Source organism: Pan paniscus, chromosome 13 (assembly GCF_029289425.2).
Source record: "Pan paniscus chromosome 13, NHGRI_mPanPan1-v2.0_pri, whole genome shotgun sequence".
Taxonomy (NCBI): domain Eukaryota; kingdom Metazoa; phylum Chordata; class Mammalia; order Primates; family Hominidae; genus Pan; species Pan paniscus.
This window is the reverse complement of record NC_073262.2, coordinates 93,902,756-93,924,176: the sequence shown is the minus strand read 5'-3', so window position 1 is coordinate 93,924,176 and position 21,421 is coordinate 93,902,756. Positions and strand designations below refer to the sequence as shown.

Sequence of the window (21,421 nt, the reverse complement as noted above, 5' to 3'; positions counted from 1 at the left end):
AATGAAAAGTAATTTAGCAAACATATGACGTAATAGTCTGTTTCTGCTTCAGTCCCTAAAACTAAATCCATATATTTGATCTGGTGCATACATTCATCACAGGTGTTAGCATATGAAAATGCTGTAGAGAAAGATAATTGTGTGTAACTCAAAAATATCCTATTGTATTAACAACCAAAATGGCATAACTCTAGGTTTAGGGACCATTGACAGAATAAACCAAAATTTAAATTAGAAATATAAGCAAAAGGTTAGTTGCCCATTATTTCAGCTGCATTCTCAATCTTGACATCTGTACAACGTGAGAAACTCCATGAGGGTGGAGTTTGGTTCACTATTGTGTTCTCAGAGCCTAAGAACATAGAAAGTACTCAATAGTGTTAGATTGAGGAACTAATTTCATGAGTTATTATTATGTTAGGTAAATCAAGTTAGCCTATAATCTCTGCCAAGAATTTCAGATATCTCATTAAAGACTTTCCAGAGCGCAAGGTAGGACAAAAGCAGTTCTTGCTGATGGAGTTGCAGGAATGATGTTCTTAAACTTTGAATAAAGCTGGAAAAAGTTTATAGAGAGTAGCACCAAAGCACAGCCCATCTCATGCAGAGGAAGACTCATACCATGGAGGTCAGGGTGTTGACAAGCAACCCAACTCCCCAAGACAAGCATGGCCTTTGCTAAATAAAGATGCCTGCATAATCCTTCCCATTAGACACATGCTATACTCTGGGTATTTTTCCTGAAACCCATTCATGCCAATATGAGTAAGAGAAGAGAGCAGAAGCTTGTCTTACATTCTTATGGGCCCTCTTGCCAGGCCCCAACCTCATCTGTCCCCAGCCCCCCTCTCAGTGACTGGGAGTGCTGCAAAGTTCCCATAGATCTTGAGTCTGGACCTGAGATAATCTTGACACAGCACATAGGCCCCAAAGGTTTTCCCCTCAGGGCCATTGGGTCTATAAATTGCTTCAAAAAGTCATTCGTTCCTAGTCTCCTCAAAACTCTTATCTACTCCCTGAGGGGTTCCTTCAAAGACCTGCATGTTTCTTCAAGTCCACAGTTTCATTAAATTGAAAATCATGTTTTATAATTTTATAGTTTGCCTTATAAATCTTTATCAGTCAAAAGCAGCTATCACCCTGAAGGTTTACCCTGGGCAGGGGAAGAAGAATCTCTTTATTTTTGGTACATAAGTTCCTTGGTGCCTAAATACTTTTAGTCCCACTGAGTAACTTTGATGGGTGTTGTAATTGTTCTAGATTATCAGACATATAACAGTCTCAACCCTGAGGACTTCTTCCATTCTAGTGACTTGTGATCAGGCACCACTACCCCAGGGCCAAAGAGTGAAGTAGATGAAATTTGTCCTAAATCAAGAAGTATTTACTGAGTATTCCCGAGGACTTCTTCCATTCTAGTGACTTTTAATCAGGCACCACTACCCCAGGGCCAAAGAGTGAAGTAGATAAAATTTGTCCTAAATCAAGAAGTATTTACTGAGTATCTATTTAGTCCTGTGCTAGCCCTGTCACTACAACAAGATGGTAAACATGACGGTCATGGTCTGTGACTTCCTAGAAGGTAGGGTCTAGCTTCAGGTCTTTGTCTTCTCGGATATACTCCCTGTTCCTTTGTAACGTCTCCCCAGTCCCAAGGCAACGAGGACCCTGATGCTGCTTCCAGGCTCCCCCAGGCCTCACCAGCCCTCTTGACCTCTCGTGTCGTTCCAAGTGTTTTTAAATCAGTAATGTGCAACCTGGGGCTCAAGGGCTACAGCACAATCCAGGATTTCAATTCTGAGTAAAAGATTAGAAAACGGCCTTTATGGTCCTCTTTTTCAAACATTTAAATATTGAATTTCAAATATTCAAAATTTAGTAACTAAAAGTCACTCATCAACACTTTTCTAGCCAATCAAATAAAAAAGAAACTACTTGAATTGCCTTTTAAACTGTGGCCCACTATGAACTTTCAGATTTCAAGCTATATTTACTTCTTTTCATACAGATAACTTTCAAGTTTTGTAATAATAAATGAGTATTATTTTTATAATCAGGAAAAAGTAATAAAGCTATTTTCATCTTGGACAAAATATGTGGCCTGCAAATTTTTGTTTTTCTGAATTGGCCCAACTGAAAACATAAATAAATAAATATTGCTTGAGTGGTTTTTTCTAATACCCTTCCATCAGAACATTTCAGTACTTGGTGATTTTTCCCGTTAGGTCATGTTAGAGACTGGCAAATCTAATAACCAACTCATGCTGAATGAGGGTTTATACTAATCACCCACGGAGAACATTTGCTTTGAGTGCAGAGTCCTTGGATTTCTTTATTGCACTCTTTTCCAGAAGAGATTCTTCTTTCCATATCATGAAGTCATGTGTCCAAGGTAGTAGGCAGGGTGGGAGGCATCGGTAGGAGTACTGGGGGAAGTCTCCCCATTGCAGGCTTGGTGGTTGGCAATGAGGGCCACTTCAAAGGAGAATTTCAAAGAAGAAACACAATCTGCCAAGGGCGATGCATCCAAGATCCTTGGGCCAGTTTGATGAGCTTGCCTTAATGCAAAAAAGAGAATAAAGTCAAGATTTTAGGTAGAGCTGATAGAGATGGGGGAGGGGGTGGTGCATGTATCTGCTAGAGCCTTCAAAAATGGCTGGCCCACTACATATATGTGAGGATTTATATATGGTGTTATGGACTGCATGTTTATGTCCTCTCAAAATTCGTATGTTGAAACACTAACCCCCAGTGGGATGGTATTAGAAGGTAGGACTTTTGGGAAGTGATTAGGTAGAACCCCCATTATGGGAGTAGTTTCCTTATAAGAAGAGAAAAACCAACGTTCACTCTCTCAGCCATGTGAGGATATAGCAAGAAGGTGGCTGCCTACCAACCAGGAAGCAAGCCCTCACTGGACACCAGATCTGTCAATGACTTGATCTTGGACTTCTCAGTCTCCAAAACCATGAGAAATAAACATTGTTTAAGTCACCCCGCCTATGGTATTTTGATTATAGCAGCCCAAGCCAATACATATGAAATCTTCAAACTCCAAACCAGCTGTTTCCTAAGCTAGTTGCTATTGCAAACAACATAGTTCTACCTGGTTTCTGTTCAATAGTTTATCCATAACTTCTTGCCTTTGAAATAAATTCTGGAACTTAAAGATTATACCCCCTCCTACCCCTATCACTGAGATGTCCAGGTGAACTCTATCTTCATTAGTAACCTCAGTGTGTGATGGGCATATCAAAGTCTTAAGTATTGGTTGATGCTTTATAGTATACTATATGATAAATATATTTTTGGGAAAAAAAGATTGCTTTTATAATATAAATAAGTAAAGTTTTAAGAAATCAGTTTGGTAGGTGGAAGTATCCAGAAATTTGAGCTATGATCTTCTGGGAGAAGGGGGCTCTATCTGATCAGAATTTAGGGGTGACAAAGTGAAATTTGTATGTTTATTGAAAAAGAAGCCTGGATCTTAACAGCTCTCTACCCAGCAGTCAAGTTTTTTAAAGTTTAGTATATGGTTTCTGTCTACTTTCTCACTTCACTTTCACACCCTAGTCCTTTGCTCTTATGACTACATTAAAACTGATTTTGCCAAGGTCTGCAGTGATCATCTGTCAGTTGCCACATCGTTTCTTTTTTCTTTTTCTCTTTTTTTCTTGAGATGAGGTCTCACTCTGTCACCAAGGCTTTTTGTGTACAGTGCAGTGGTACAACCCCGGAATCAAGCTATCCTCCCGCCTCAGCTTCCCAAGTAGCTGGGACTACAGGCGCACGCCACCATATCTGGCGGCTAATTTTATTTTTTGTAGGGAGGAGGTCTCCCTATGCCCAGCCTGGTCTTGAACTCCTGGGCTCAAGTGATCCTCCCACTTCAGCCTCCCAAACTGCTGGGATTACAGGTGTGAGCCACCGCGCCCCACCAGTTGCCACATCTTAAAGGCAGTTTTGGGTCCTCGTAGCATTTGACTCCTCTGACACTTGGCATCCTACTGCCTTCTTTTTCTTTTTCTTTCTTATTTATTTATTTATTTATTTATTTATTTATTATTTATTTTTGAGATGGGGTCTCTCTCTGTCACCCATGCTGGAGTGCAGTGGCATGATCTCGGCTCACTGCAACCTCCGCCTCCAGGGTTCATGCGATTCTCCTGCCTCAGCCTCCTGAGTAGCTGGGATTACAGGTGTGTACCATCATACCCAGCTAATTTTTTTTTTTGTATTTATAGTTGAGACGGAAAACATTACCTCCTCTGAAAAGGTCTCCTGATCCCCCAAACAAGAAAAGAGCACTTATTCAGTGCTCTGATAAAATTCTGTTGCCTCCATCATGGAGTATATCACACCATGATCAAACTACCTATTCAATTATCAGTCTCTTTCACTACACTGAGACAAACTTGAGGGCAGAATCATGTCTATTTATTTTCCAATGCTGTGTGTAACCTAAGTCCTGGAATATAGTGGGCACTCAATAATGCTTGTTGCATGCGTGCATGTATGCATGTGTGCACAAATGAATGAATACCAAGTGTTTCCAGTATCTTCTTTCATGGCTCCTTCATAGCTGTTATCACTCACTTTGAAAGATTGCCCCATCTTCTTATAGCAAACCCCAATAATTTTTGCATAATAGTTGTAAAAAGCAAAAATATAACAAATAGCTACACTGTTTAAAATAAAGCTGATTTTTTATTTCTAGACAGTGATTAATTGACATCTCCTGTACTTCTGCTATACACTCTCATACCTTGATGCTAAAGAATTCCCACTTCTGCAGAAACAGATGCACTAGGCTGACCCCACTCAACTTATCACTAATGTTTCATAATAACTTCTATCTCTACTTCAGAGCCAACACATATGTTTTTCTTAATCTTCCTGCACAAATCAGTCTATAAGTATTCTAAATTTCTAAATGTTTAAGCTCAAAGAGAAGATTTATTGGGACACTTTAAATACTTATTTCTTGCTTACATGGGATTGAATGATCACAATGACTCAGAATCAATTGTATTTCATCTTTTCAGTACTTATTTCACAGCTGAGCACTTCTCAGAGTTATGAACATGAGTCCAGTTTTTGACAAGCCACAGCAAAGGCCAAAAGAATGAGCAAAATTATCCACTCTGAAACCCACATGGGACAGCAGGAAGTAAATAGACAGCATCTGCCATGGCTTATTACAGCATACATGTTACACTAGGCCCCAAATCAATCCCAAAATGGAAGTCTTGGGTTATGGGTCTTTCACCACAGGAAAGCAACATACACATATATTCAACAATAACACTTCATAAATCTCTGCCCCAGTCACCGAACTTTATCTCATGTGGTGCCAATAAGAAAGAGGAATATCTTAAAACAGCAGGAGGAAATTACAGTTTCACATACAGAATCCTTTAATATCACTATAGAGACATCTTTTTACACAAGTAAAACATGGAACTATCTTCCTTAGGGTGAGTCCAAAGTATCTGACACAAAAATAGTGTCTGACAGACTTCATGTTTTGAAGTTTAATTCATCACTTAAAAGGAGGTAAACTAGAAGAAATTAAGTTATTTATAAAACTGTAGTTACATAATAGGCACCACCCAGGGCATCCTGAATGAGGATAGAAGAATATTATATGGCCAAGGACCATACATGGTAGGGGTAGGGTTCTGAATCTGGGATTGACAAGCTTTATGCCAAAGTGTGTGTGGTTGTGTGTGTATGCACCACATAAACACACATAGATGTACACAGGCTCACTCACAATCATGGTACGTGTGCATTTTTCTCTGCGGAAAGCATTTTGACCATCCCTTAGATTCTCCCAAAAGGCCTTTGACTCACAAAATGCTACAAATCACTCCTCCATAGCAAATATTTCCCACATTTATAAGCCAGGGGATGCTGCTATCAGGTGAGATTCAAAATTATTGGACATGTGATGATGAAAAACACATTACTGGAGTACAGAGGCATTGGTGCGAAGCAGACAGGACGTGCCCACTCAGATGGGAATGAAAGGGAAAGTGACTTGCAAATTAATAAAGTAATGCTGTCCAGCGTTCCGCTCTAGAGAACTGTTATCTGAGATGTTTTTGTAATCTTGAACCCCCTATTTTGGTCAGGGCCCAATTAAGAAAACAGAAACCACTGTAGGTGTCTCAAACGGGTTTAATGCAGGAACTTGTTTTTTGGTGTTTTTGGTTTGTTTGGTTTGGTTTGGTTTTGAAACAGGGTCTCGCTCTGTTGCCCAGGCTGGAGTGCAATGGCACAATCACAGCCCACTGCAGCCTCAACCTCCTTGGCCCAAGCAATCCTCCCACCTCAGCCTCCCAAGTAGCTGGGACTACAGATGTACGCCACCACACCTGGATAATATTTTAGTTTTTTGTAGAGACAGGGTCTCACTTTGTTGCGTAGGCTGGTCTCAAACTCTTGGGCTCGAGCAATCCTCCCGCCTCGGCCTCCCAGATTGCTGGGATTACAGGCATGAACCACCATGCCTGGCCAGGAACTTGTCATACCTGTGATGGAAGAAGCAGAACCCAGGAATTAAGAAGTGGGGTAACAGAAAGAATAACAACAGTCAGAAGCCACTAACTCCCCCAGGGCTGGAGAAACTCAGGGAGAAGATGGTGTTACCAAAGCCTGGAAGATAGGAGAAGTCAGAAGCACAGTGTGGGGCATTCCTGACAGATGCTGAGACAATGAAGGGAGGGGCTGTTCGCCAGCAGCTAAAATCATAGAGGAGAAGCAGCCACTGCCAGAGACACCATCAAAACAGACAGAGAGGAGGTGAAATTCCCTGGCTTCCTCCCTCTTCCCACTCTCCAGTCTTCTGTTTATGCTTCCCTTTGGTTCAGCCTATGTGGAAGCCAGAGGGCAAGGGAACTGGAAAATGCAGTCCCCTGTGATAGACAGCAGAGCAGGGGAAAGGCCAGAGCAACCAGGGACATCACCAGCACATTCCCTTTTATGAAGATGATGTTGGGATGCGTTTGAAGAGGAAAGCCAAATCACTATGGGATTCTTCATTGATATGGAGTGGGAAATGGAGGTGAAACAAAGAAAGACAGGGAGGAAAAAGGGGGTTGGCAAAGATTGGAAATAAAGAAGAAAATGAGAAGAGGAGTAGTGGAGGAAAAGGTGCAAGGGAATCTCTCCAAGGTTGCTGGGACAGCTGCTTTGATTAGAGGCTCCATTCATACTCCAGGAACAGCAGTAGGCTAGAATAGGCCGATAAAAGAATTAGAGAGCTGCAAGCAACCTTAGGAACCAGTAGAGAACTAAAATCCGTACTTTGATGTTACTGAAGTTTGTTTAGATTGAATTCATTATTGATGGAAATTAATGTGAATTTAATTCTCTCCTGTCAAAATGGAATTTAAATATCTTTCAAGAAACTTATGAAGGGATTTCAGAAAGCCAAATCACTGCAGGCCCTTCTGTTCAGCACAAAGGGAAAAAGAACTGAGAACAAACAAAGCAGCAGAAAAAATGTGTGTGGGGGGATAGGGTGTGGGAGAAAAGAGCCCAAGGGATTTCTTTAGTAATGTTTGTTTATGGCTGTTTCAAATTAAGGAACTAATTTTGGATTGGGGAATAAATAAAGTTCTTTGAGAAAAAGAAGACTATTGCTAAGAACACAACGCCGCCTAGAGTTAAGGGGGAAAAAAACCTCTAATCACACTTAAGTTGGCTTGTTTATTTTTTTGATGTTAATGTGTTTGTGAAAAGAACCCAACTCTTGCTATATTTCTTAATGTTTCCTGTTTGGCTGCTCATCCAGATAAATAACCAGCACCTCTGCCTGCTTTCCTTACTCAAATCTTTGATGAGACCATCTTTTCAGAAGAGGCAGGTGCAGCACCTCTGGAACCTGCATTAACTCTCCCAGCAGGTCAGTAGTAATTCAAAGCCCATACTATACTTCCTGGGTTCCATGGACTCTACTTCATGGGCTGGTGCATGGGATTTTGTCAGATGATTAAAGATGTCTTGGCCCAGCAATATGCTTTGGTTAAGAGCTTAATAGAAGAAAGTCCTTATGAAAACAATCAACTTTTAAAAGGCCAGTTATCTGGTTTGAAATAGAACCTTCAAAGTGGGATTGCTAGAGCGCCCACCCTGGCACACCTGAGCTGTGGCTGAGGAGTTTGTACAAATGCCATAGGATTGTTGCTGGCTTTTACTGAGCTGTGCTCAGCAGCATAAGAAAGGAAGCAGAGGCCTGTCTGAAGCTATAAAGTGTTTCATGAAATAATTTTGCCAGTATGAAGACTTCATCCAGGAATAGTTTTTGTTTTTGTTGTTTGAGCCACCCAAAGAGAATATTGCTATGAGAAGTTTCCCGTTTAATATTCAGTCTCAACCAAGTTATTAATAGAAAGTAGTTCATGGCAACCATTTCTAATGTGCTGATAAATGCCTAATATTACAACAGCCAATGAAATATTGATCTTCTTATGTGGATTTTCTTAAAATAGTCGCTTTGGTCCTACCTTTTAGAATGCTGAAAATGTGCCATTTCTGAAATACATCTTCTTAGCCATTTTCATTGTAGCTTACAGGCCATATTTTTCAAATTCATGAATGCATGAATCCATGCTAATTCAAAGAGATGTTGGTACTGCAGAGAGCACAAGGTGCTATTCCCACTTTAAGGAGTTTATGATAATCCGCTAAATCACCAATCTGAGTTATCAGTTCAATCCTTTTTTCTTCTCTACCACTAAAGCTCCTTAAAGGTAATCATTATAATATTGACAAGTTATTAAATGCCTACAATAATAAGCCAGGCACAATACTGACTTCATTTAATGCTCACAAGAATCCGAAGTGATAGATAAATTAATCATACCCCTTTTAGAGAAATGGAAGTTGAGTTTCAGCTAGATTAATTTCCCAAGAGTTACATAATTTGTATGCAGTGGGACTCAAATTTGTATGCTGGGACTCAAACTCGTAATTTCAAAGCTCATGCCCTTAACCACTATAGCTAGAGCTGGCTTCATGGGGTGGCACCTGGGCCATAGCACGGGGCCCAATGCCTCAAAAGACCCACACTTGGATTAATGCTCTGTTACCACTGTCTGGAAACTCTTAAAGAGGGGTCCTGCGTTTTTATTTTGCTCTGGGTCTCATAATTCTTGTACCCAGTCTTGACTACACCACATTTCCTGACATCCTAGATGAATACTATATGTGGAGGTTTTAAAATGTGTCCACAAATTCTTCAACAGTTCTTCCTCCAAAAGATAGAACCTAATTCCCACCCACCACTTAAGTGTGGGCTAGCCTAATGACTCACTTCTAAAATATGACAGAAGTGGTGGTGTGTGTGTGTGTGTCTTCATGATTAGTAATAAAACACATGGTGGCTTCTGGCTCTTTGGATCACTTGTTCTGGGAAAAACCAGACGCCATGTTGTGAGGATACTAAGGCAACCCTTGGAGACGTTCATGTGGTATGGAACTGAGGCCTCCTGCCAGCAGCCGTGTTAAGTGAGCCATCTCAGAAGCATTCAGACAAACGTTCAAATGACTGCACCCCCAGTCCAGGGCTCAAATGCAGGCTCACGAGAGACCCCGAGACAGAACCATCCAGACAATCATTAGATAACTACTACATCACAGAACGCTGGAATTTTAAAAAATGAGAGGAATATGCAGTTAAAAGGTGAATATGGCCAGGCACGGTGTAATCCCAGCACTTTGGGAGGCTGAGGTGGGCAGATCGCTTGAGCTCAGGAGCTCGAGACCAGCCTGGGGAACATGGTGAAACCCCATCTCTATAAAATATACAAACATTAGCCAGGCATGGTGGTGAGCATCTTTGGTCCTAGCTACTTGCAGGGCTGAGGTGGAAGGATAACTTGAACCAGGGAGGCAGAGGTTGCAGTGAGCTGAGATTGTGCCACTGCATTCCAGCCTGGGCAAACAAGTGAGACCCTGTCTCAAAAAAATTTTATAAAAAGGTGAATACATCTTATGTCCTCCAATATTTGGTGCAATGTTAAAATTAATTTTAAATCTCTTCAGAGTGTATAGACATTTTATTCTTTTATTTTGTTTTGTTTTGAGACAGAGTCTCACTCTGTCACCCAAGCCTAGAGTGCAATGGTGCCATCTCGGCTCACTGCAACCTCCGCCTCCCAGGTTCAAGCAGTTCTCCTGCCTCAGCCTCCCGAGTAGATGGGATTACAGACGCCCCTCACCATGCCCAGCTAATTTTTTTGTATTTTTAGTAGAGACGAGGTTTCACCATGTTGGCCAGGCTGGTCTCGAAATCCTGACCTCAGGTGATCCACCCGCCTCGGCCTCCTAAAGTGCTGGGATTAGAGGCATGAGCCACTGTGCCCGGCAGAGGTATTTTATTCTAGGGGCCATGTTAACAATGCACTTTAGTAAGTGTCAAAAGTCTTCTTTCTACATTGTGTGAAGGCCTTTCTTTAATTTGAGCCACAGCTTTTGATTGTAACAACTGACATTCTGTCCTGATTATTAATTCACAGACAAACAGACACATTTCTTTCACAAGAGCCACCTCCTTTCTAATTGAGAAGTCTGTTGCTCTTGGTGTTCCCCGGCCTGCCACGCCTATGTTGTGTGGCCTGGAGTTGTACCCCAGTGTGCTCCAACAGCATTTCTTCCACCTGCCTGGCATGGAACTGGGCCACCTGGCATTGCTGTCCTACAGCTGCCTGGCTTTTCTGCTATCATCTGACTCTGCATGATCCTGCCCAAGGGAGTAACAAGGAATAAGCAAGCCATCCCCAAGTGCTGCCAGATTGGCTCCATCCCATACCCATGTTCTTCAGGATCTGGTCACACCGGTTAATAGGAGAGGTAACAATGGTTCACACATGCAACAATGGATCCACTTGCAAAATAGGTTCAACACAGGCTGTGCAATAATATCCAAACATCTGAATCCTAAGTGTGAATTCCAGTTCAACAGCACAGACATTTAAAATCTAATGCCTAAAGTCAGATTTTAGGCATCTGATTTTAATCATCTTGGGGTGGCAGAGGTTGCAGTGAGCTGAGATGGTGCCACTGCACTCCAGCCTGGGTGAAAGAGTGAGATCCTGTCTCAAAAAAAAAAAAAAAAAGTATGTCCTATGTCCTCCAATATGTGGTGCAATGTTAAAATTAATTTTAAACCTCTTCAGAGTGTTTCAAGCAATCCCTTGCTCGGGGACTTCCCTCAACATACATATATAATACCCAAAGGGCATGCCTAACCAGGACCACAGGGAATAGATGAAGCCAAACTTAAGCTTCCTCCTTCTGCATGGTAAAGAAACCTTATATATCAAAAGCAAATTATTACACTTTAACATAGAAAATTAGAGGAATATGGCACCCTTTTAACAGAACCACAAATGAAGTGGAAGTTATCTATATCTGAGAATAAGATGGGCTAAGCTTATTGAAAATGTCGACTCCAGACTTTGTTTTTTCACTAAACTATATAAGGCAAAACAAAGGAGGAGAGTGATGATAAAGGGTGGGGAGGAGGGGAGAGAGGAAAGTCAGGAGAACTGTATGATCATCACTGTTCTACAGAACCAGTCATAAATCCGTTGTTCTCAAGGAAACCAATTCACTTTAAATTGTCTGATTATTCTGATAGCAGATATGGCCAACTAAAACCTAATACACCTAAATGAGTATTTTCAACAGAAGCATAAAACATGTGTTTATTATCCTGACAGGTCCCCCCCCTCCCCCACCCAGTGCTGTGGTCCTCTTCTAAATCTCATTTTTTAACTGAGTGCTTCAGATGTTGAAGGTTGGGCTGGTCAGCCCCATAAGACAGGGAACAGGGTGGGCAAAGCTCCCAAGAGAAGCCTTCTTTGTTGCTTCTCACATTGTGCAGGTCCTAATCTCAGTGCAGACAGGACCAGAGCCAGGAAGATTTGTACTACTTGTGGTTATTGACTAGCTTATGATTGTGCTTTTTTGTTTTGTTTTGCTTCTCTCTACCTTTTTTTTTTTTTTTTTTTTTTTGAGACAGAGTCTCGCTGTGTTGCCCGGGGTGGAGTGCATGGCACCATCTTGGCTTACTGCAACCTCCACCTCCCAGGTTCAAGCAATTCTCCTGCCTCAGCTTTCTGAGTATCTGGGATTACAGGCACCTGCCACCACGCCCAGCTAATTTTTTATATTTTTGGTAGAGACAGGGTTTCACCACATAGGCCAAGCTGGTCTCGAACTCCTGATCTCAAGTGATCCACCTGCCTCAGCCTCCCAAATTGCTGGGATTACAGGCATGAGCCACCACGCCCGGCCTGTTTCTCTCTACCTTTTAGCCTGTCGGCTCCATAAGCTCCAGTGTCCATGATGTTCATAGTGTATTCTCAGCCCCAGGGATGGACCCTGGCACATGGTAAGCATCAATAAATACTTATGAAATGAATGAAGGAAAGAAGTGATAAACTCACAGCTAAGGGAATTAAATGATTCTCATTACTTCTGGAGTATCCCTAATGGCTCTAAACACAACACTAGTAACATTCTCCAACATGTAATTCATCAAACATCTAATGAGTGCTTAGTATTTGCGTGTAATGAAGGCATTACCTGCCATTCTTAGTGCACTCCACTTCTCATTTCGTCTCTTCAAACATCATCTCCCTACAAAAGTTGCAGCCGGAGAAATCCTGTTCTCAGTTCCAGAACAAAGTTCCACAATGTTAGTATTTCTCAAAGTATTTTTCCAGGGAAGGGCTGCCTGTTTTACTACAGAAAGCACTCCTGAGCAGGCACCAACTACCTTTATGATTAATTGGCCTAAAAATTTACCATATAGTTCACATATAATTCTTATTAGTACATCAGAAGATACTTTCACTAGATGGAAGTAGTTTTTCTACTTAATGTGTTTTAGGTTATTATTGTTACAGGAATGTTAGTGAAAATCAGGCAAAATTCATATTTCAAGGACCTAGTCTTTCCCCCCTTCCTTTTAATTAATTTACTTTCCCAGAGAAGAGTAGCAATTGATCTCAAGCCAGTGTAGTGGCCTCTGCTGTTTCTGTGTCTAATTCTGGAGGTAAACTTTAAGAAAACATTTTAAAGAATAAATAGGCTAGGTACCAGGCAGTTGTTCTCTTAAACGGGACATTTTTATTTTTTTGCATCTTTTGTGATGTATGAAGAAGAAAAATGATATGATGCGCTTTAGAACCACATTTTATCTATCATATGGAAACTGTTACTCTGAATGAAGAAAGTATGCATAGAATGTTTGAAAAAATTATTCTGAGACATCATCTTCTTGAATGGCCTCTCTCAACACATGGTTTAGCTGTCTCTTTCAGGCAAATGGGGGGACTCCTTTGGGATTCAGAAAATGCTTCCCATCCTAATACAGGTCTTTGTAGGACATCTAGAACGGCAGAGGGAAATAAAAATATTTTCCCAAGGCAGAAGACTTCTGGTCAATAGGAACACATGTGGAATCTGGAAGGATTCCAGTCAGCTTACTTGAAGTAATTCCAAGGCTTTTCTTATTTTAAAAACATATCTTTCACTCATGTAGGCAACATGGACAATAATTGGTAAATGTCATGAACATAGCAGTATGGATCATATGGGATAAAATATTCTCTTTGAGAGCAAGTTTGTTTTTAAATTCTTAATGTCCTCTACTCTCAATTTTATTTAGCTTATTGATAATGTTATGGTTTCACAGGTGATTTCATTGTTTTCATGCACACAGATGAGATTTGAATTATGTATGTTTAAAGTTGTATTAAAAGCCTATTTCAAATCCCTCTCAATAAAAATAGTTACTGCTTGGGATGGTTCTGACTCTCAGTGGAGTACAGTAACCTTCATTTGCATCCTTGAACAGGGTTCTGCAGGAGAGAAATCCTTCCAGGGACCTCATTTGGAACCCTCAGCAGGGGTAAAATTATGAGTGAAGCAAGAATTTCTTTTGTTTGTTTTTCCAGAAAAGAAAAGAGAGATGCTCTTCAAAATGTTTTACTAAAGAAAAAAAAAATATATGGTTGCTTTTCTACCTCACCTCCTGCCTCGGTAGTTAAAGGAAAGGACAAAGAGCCAGGACTTTACCTTAACAAAATCTCAGGAATCACAGAGTTCACAGCACCCTCTCTGGGCCTCAGTATCCCAATCTGTTAAAGAAGATACAAAATCCACTTCATAAAGTAGTTTAAATAAAACGTAAAGCCCTGGAACAAAACCTGGCACATATTAAGTGCTCAGTAAATATTAGTTTGTGTTAAAAGTAGAAATGACCTTCTATAATGTTGATTGTAAGAATTAATATTTTGCTGTTAGAATTTGTTCTAGATAGCTCAGTAATTATACAAGACTCTGGGGGTGGGGGAAGCATTTGGTCTGGCACTTTCCATAGCTATTGTATCTTCCAGCAAACACCTGTGATTGCTTACTGTTTATGAGCTACTCTGCTAGGAAAGACAGAGGCCAGGATCCAGGGCCTGCTGTCTAGGTGTTCACAGTCCAAAGAGGGAGTCATTCCTAAACCCGTCATTGAAATGCAATATGGCAAGTTCTGTAATAATAGTAATTACACTTATTATTTATTGACTTTCTGTCTTGGGGTGGGTCAGCACTTTACAAATACTGTCCTACTTTGCTCTCACAGCAACTCCATAAAGTAGGTGTTATTATTACTGTTTCACAGATGAGGAAATGGGTTCAGAAAGGCTAAATAATTTGTCCAAGGTCACATAGCTAGCTGGCAGGGCTGGAATTAGACTTCAGCTGTTTAAATCCAAAATCTATGTTCTTAATCATAACACTACTCTTCTTCCCTTAAATATTACATATAAATAATAATATATATTATTTTATTAAAATAATGAATATATTATTGTATACAGATAGCACAAATATTTGGGAGCACTGAAGGACTAGCTGGCTAATCTGCCTGAGGGACTATAGGAGATCGTCACTGAGGATGTGACATTTGAGTTAATCAACAGAAGTATTTTCATGGATATATCACGGATCAGATTCAAGTATATATTTTATTTGGTTTCCCTCCCTACCCAGCTGCCAGAAACCTGAATTTCAACCTTTTTTAATTGCAATACATTTTCAAGTTTATTTCATCTGTGTACTATATTTGGTCATGGTATACACTTGGTCAGTGAAACTCTAATAATAACATCTTCCCATTTTCAGGAGAAAATGAAAATCACACACACAGACACACACACACTCATTCACTGTAGTATATCAGGGATTTCTTTAAATAACAAATTCCAATAGATCATGATACACTTTTATGAGGCACATATAATGATATACACCAAAATGTTAACATTGATTATTTCTAATTTTACAGGTTCTGAGTTTATGGGTACAATTGTTTACTTCTATATTTTGCAAGTGTTCTCAATTAAACATTTATCACTTTTGCAATCAGATTATCCATGTATTTCAAAACAGGCAACAAAACCTCCTAGGTGTTGTCCTAAACTCAATGCATGTTCAATGCAATCAGCTACAACTTGTCTACATCTCCAATAACAAGTTCCTTGAGGAATAGGACTACATCCCCAGGAAGAGGTAGAAGTAAGACCTTGCCTGTGGTGGTGCTTGACAATATTTATTTCTTAATGTGAAAAATGAATACTTGGGGAAAACTGTACAACTTATAAATGAAATCAGAGCTGAGAAACCCTTGAACTGATGTTCTAGTTAATAATGTATAAACAAAACAATTATTCACATCCTATTCCATAGGATTTCTCTCAAAATGTGTCTTGTTATGTACAAAGTGCTTAGTAGAAAGAAAAGAGGGCTACTCTGGAGCCTTGAATATCTTGCAGTCTAGCTCTGGAGACCAGACATGAATGCAGGAAAAAATAACTAGCAATATGTGTGTAGAATGTGAATCTCTGTCCACAGACTCAAGTAGGCAAGAAATATGAGTCCATTTCTAATTTTAAAAAGGTGCATTTCTTTAATACAGAAAATAGTGAATGTCTACAGTTCATATCAGGTTTAGATTCATCTGAGTGGCAGAAATGTAATCCTAGGCAATTTAAAGACCTCCCTCTCTCTTTTTCCATGGTGTCAGGCCTAAGTTTGAGGGGATCAAGATGCTAGGAAAAATAGACAGGTATCCAAGTTGGCATCTACTGAGATCTGTTGTCCCATTGGCCTGCAGGGATTGAACTACTCAGACTGCTGCTTGGATGGGCCTTGCACCCATCCAAAGGGCTCCTTCTGGTCCAGTGACTGTCCTTGCTGACAAAGTTCTTCCTGAGGCCCCAGCATGTCACTGGGCCTGGGGTGGGGTTTGAGGGGCTATCCAAGGGCCTTCAGCAATTCTGTGTTCTTCATGAGCATACAGGAATCATCCCCTAGATGCACATCAAGTTGGGCTGGGGGCACTCTGTGAGGCAGCCTCAGGCCCATGCATCTAGACAAACTCCATAGCCACACCCCATAGCCATTTCTATTCTGACATCTTGAAGCCTCTTCAAGCTCTCTGTGCAACTAGGGGCAGCAATCTCTACTTCCCTCCTGAGATTACTGTTGTCTCCCAGCCAAAACAAACCAGCAGCTCATGTTTTTTATTTCCCCTCTGATAGTCAGGGACACTTACTACTCTTGACCCATCAAATGATCCTTTGCAGTGGGAAATCTTGTTCCTGCGTCATTGCGTATCCTCTCAAATCTACTAACTTCTCCTGAGAATGCCTTGTTCCCTGTAGGCTTTATATATTTGAACTCAAGTCAGAGAAACACTTCTTTTTTTCTCTGAGCCAGTGGATGGCCCATCGTCTAGCTGCAAAATGGAAGAAAGGCCATAGGGTTACAAGAAAATACACACAAAATCCTCAGCTAGTAGGTTAAGCCATCTTGATACCAATGAATGTTCAATATACTCACAGAAGAGATGGGCAGGTCTAGACTTGAGACAGGCTTGGGCCTGCTGAGAAACTGACCTTCTCTTCACTTAGTCTGGCAGCCAATACTCAGAAAGTGCAGGGGTTGCTCTGCACTCACTGCTTGTGTACAGGCTTGCATGTGGTTAGAGTTTCCACAATGGTCAGGCAGAAGGAGAGACCGGAATAGAATAAGGCCTCTTGTAATTGTGGAAGAGGCCATCTGGCTCTGGCACAACACTCATTCCGTGGCAGAAACCCCAGGGGAGACTTCAGGGCGTAGCAAACCTCCAAACCTCCAAGATGTGTTCCTTCCTGTTTTCTATCACCATCTCTTTAAATTTTTGTCTTCTTCACTACCTGTTGTATCTGTTCGTGTCCTTCACCCATTATGACATACATGAAAAATGTCACAGAAGCATAAAGTTTAATGAATATATTTTATAAATATTAATATAAATATTAATGTTACTTTTAGTAGGTTCAATTAATGACTTTGGGCAAATTGCTTAACCCCTTTATTTGTCCATTCATTTAACAATTATTTATTAGGCACCTACTATGTGCTAGGTACAGTGCTAGTTGTTGGAAAATAACAAATAGCAAAACCTACATAACTGCTACTCTTCTGGGGCTTATACATTTGTGGGAGAAACACAAAAATAATTTTTTAAAAATCACGCAAACACAAATAACTTATAATGATTGCTGTGAAGGAAAAGTTCATGGAGCCACTCTGAGGGAAAAGGAGGCTCTTTTTGAGGCAGTGACATTAAGCTGATACCTAAAGACTGAAGGTTGAGTAGGGGTTAACTTGATAAAGCTTTTGTGCTAGGTGAGGGCGTTAGTATTTTAGGCCAAGAAAACAGCCCTTGAAAAGACCAGTAACTGGAAAGAAGCATCATGAGGCGAGGCCAGAAGGAATGAGCAGGCGTTATAGACCATGTTAAGGATTTAAAAAATCTTTTTCCGCAGAGCAACTGGAAAGTTTTATATGTAAGCATGACATATCCAGACTTGCATTTTAAAAGATAACTGGTTGCCGCGTCATCATTTCTCCTTCATTTCAGCCACCCATTCTTAGAGCCACATCAACATTTCACATCAAGAACTCAGAAATCTTAGTCTCTGGACACAACCTCCTATTCCATGGTTGTAGCAATTACTCCAGGAGTTCTGGTTCTTTAAGTTTATTGACACCTCCAGTAGCTTCCTCACTCTATTGTCTAATACTCATCAGTCCCTGATCCCTTCACTTTTCTCTCTATCTAGCTAAGATCCTGTGGCCATCACTTAAACCACTCTCATTAATATCCGAAATTACCTTGTCCCAGTATTGTTTCTATGACATCCACCCAGAAGAACGCTGTATTATCCATTTTCACATTGCTAAAAAGATACTACCCGAGACTGGGTAATTCATAAAGGAAAGAAGTTTAATTGACTCACAGTTCCACCTGGCTGGGGAAGCCTCAGGAAACCTACAGTCATGGCGGAAGGGGAAGCAGGCACCTTCTTCACAAGGCAGCAGGAGAGAGAGGAGTGAAAAGCCCAGGGGAAATTGCCATTTATAAAACCATCAGGTCTCATGAGAACTCCCTCACTATCACGAGAACAGCATGGGGGAAACCACTCCCACAATCCAATCACCTCCCTCCAGGTCTCTCCCTCAACACCTGGGGATTGCAATTTAAGATGAGATTTGGGTGGGGACACAAAGCCTAACCATATCAAATCCAGTATGTAGCAGAGCATCTGGCACAGAGCAGACACACAATAAAAATGTGTCAGTGAATGAATCCAACTATATTCAGCATTTATCATCATCATTTTCTCACGTTACATTTAGCCTTTCAACTCATTGCAATCTGGCTTCTGCCTTTAGTGTTCCGTAGAAACTGATCTTGCTAAGGTCACCAATGGCCTCCTTGTCCCCAAGACCAAGAATATGTTTTAGTTCTCATCATCTTTGACTTTTCAGGAGCTTTCAATACCATTGACCACTTCCTCTTTCTTTATTATTTTTGGGGGAGGGCACTGAGCCTTCTGAGTTTGCTCTTGCACCTCTGACTATTCTTTCTGTTTTCATTACTGAGTATTGATCCCTCATCTCTACTAATGTAGAAAATGGTGAGGTTCCCTAGAGTTGTGACCCAGGACATCTTCTTTTCTCACTCTTCACTTTCTCCCTAGAAGGTCTCATCATGCTTCAATTTATAGCTATGGTGACAACTCCTAAATCTACTGAAACAACCCCAGTCTCCTTTCGAGCTCCATACATAGAAGTACTTTCTTAACAGTTTCTCTTGAATATGTCTTTGGCTTCAAACTCATCCTATCCTGAAATGAACACATTAACTTAAATTTCCAAAACTGCTATTTCTCCAATGTTCTCTGGGTCTTGGGAAATGGTAATACCATCAACACTCTTGTTTAAGTCAGATACCTAGACTCCTCCCTTCCACACATCTAATCAACAAATCTTGTCAAGTCCACATGCCTTAAGAGTCTCTCAAAGCCATTTACTTCCTGCCACACTGGTTCAGGCTACCATCATAATCAGGCTGAAATAATACAAAAGATTTTGCCTTGGACGCTCTCAATACAGTCTTACCTCACCAAACTAGCCTCTTTATCTCCTCATTTCAGTCATAATGATCTTTTCTTTTAATTTTTTTAGAGACAGGGTCTCATTCTGTCACCCAGGCTGAAATGCAGTGGCATGACGATAACTCATTGCAGCCTCAAACATCTGGGCTCAAATGATCCTCTCACTTCAGCCCCCCACCCCAAATAGCTGGGACTACAGGCATGTGGCACCACACCCAGCTAATTTAAAAAAAAATTGTGGAGATAGGTTCTCATCATGTTGCCCAGGCCGGTCTTGAACTCCTGGCCTCAAGCTATACTCCCACCGCAGCCTCCCAAGTTGCATAATGACCTCTTGAAAAGTGCAGTTCTTAGAGTAACAGCATCTGATGTCACTTTTCCATTTAAAACCCTTTAATACTTCTTCCTGCCCAGTAAGTAACCTCTCCATCTGCCAGCCTCTCTGTCCCACTTTTTCTCCCCTTCAGGTACACTGGACTTTACTCAGGTGTTTGATTTTAGCAGGCTTTTTTCCACTTTAAGACCTGTGCAAATGCCAGTTCTTTTGCCTGGAATGCTTACCCACTTTCTTTTTGCTTCATTACCTGATTCTCTACAACCACTTCCTCTTGGAAGCCTTCCCTAACCCCCCATACTAGGTTAGGTCCATCTACTTTACATTCCTTTGTACATTTGTAATTGTTTACTTTTATGTCATTATTTATTTATCTTCCCTGCTACATTATATGCTTAATGGGAGTGGGGATAGGACCTGTCTTGCTCATCTTTGCAGCAAAAGCACCTAGAGAAGTGACTAAACTGGCTCACTGGAGAGGCTAAATCAATATTTCTTGCTCTTATGAGTAATTTACATCTAGTAAATAGTCATAGCTTTACTTTACCATTTAAAACTGAAACTTGGTAGGGTGCAGTGGTTCATGCCTATAATCCCAGCAATTTGGGAGGCTGAGGTGGGAAGATCACTTGAGGCCAGGAGTTCAAGACCAGCCTGGGCAACATAGCAAGACCCCATCTCTACAAAAAATAAAAATTAGCCATGTGTGGTGGTTCATGCTTATAGTTCTGGCTACTTGGGAGGCTGAGGTGGGAGGATCACTTGAGCCCAGGAGTTCAAGGCTGCAGTGAGCTATGATTGTGCCACTGCAGTCTAGCCCAGGTAACAGAGTGAGACCCCCATCTCTAGAAAATAAAAAAACAATAACAACAAAAAAGCCTGAAACTCAAGTTCATCTCTTTGATCATATATTCTGAGCCAAGTAAAATTTTAATTGCATTTTAATGCCCAGCTACTAAAGGGTCACATAATTAATTCCATTTCATAGAACATTTATCTGGGCCCTCTGTGAGCAGAGAGGACTGTTAAAACAGGCAATTGAAAATGAAGTAGGTATAATGATTGTCCCCATTTCACACATGAGGATCTTGGAGCACAGAAAGGTTAAGTAACTTGCCCAAGTCATACAACTAGTGACTGGTAGGCCTAGGATTTGAAGAAACCTGTATTTGAATTTGGATTTGAAACAGAACCCTACATCCATCAACTACACCGTACTGCTATGCAGCTGAGAACTTCCTCTCCTTTAGAGCAAAATAGGCAGGATGCACTTGTGGGTGTCTGACAGCTCCTCAACTCACCCTGGATAAAAAGCTGTAGGCCCAGGAAACTAAAGGTCAGTACTTGAATCTTTTTGCCAAGGGTGCTGACAACACAATCAGAAGTGTTTCCCCCTCAACTTCTGCCCTTCATCTAGAGGGATGAGTGCCACCTGGTGGACATAGTTTTGCGCTATCTTAACTCCTCCACAATACGACGTATTTAACTGTGAATGTAGCTCCAACATAAACATCCACATAGGAATGAATTAAATAGACTGTTATGCATTGATAAACTTAGGCACTGT

General features: G+C 40.8%; 1 protein-coding gene and 1 long non-coding RNA gene across 5 annotated transcripts in view; one reads left to right on the top strand and one right to left on the bottom strand.

The window, feature by feature from the left end:
* STAT4 (signal transducer and activator of transcription 4) overlaps window positions 1-21,421 on the top strand; it is a 218,659-nt gene that overhangs the window by 6,451 nt on the left and 190,787 nt on the right. The window contains exon 4 of one of the 4 annotated variants that reach the window (XM_063595504.1): window positions 7,802-7,912. The exons of the other annotated variants lie outside the window; for them this stretch is intronic. The gene's annotated coding sequence lies outside the window, so the exon portion shown is untranslated. The remainder of the gene's footprint in view (window positions 1-7,801; window positions 7,913-21,421) is intronic. 4 annotated transcript variants of the gene reach the window in all.
* LOC134728744 (uncharacterized) lies at window positions 10,670-17,041 on the bottom strand. Its single transcript, XR_010109531.1, has 3 exons — window positions 16,915-17,041; window positions 14,098-14,159; window positions 10,670-12,654 (listed from the first exon to the last, which is right to left on the bottom strand). It is a non-coding gene; the product is annotated as an uncharacterized LOC134728744 (long non-coding RNA).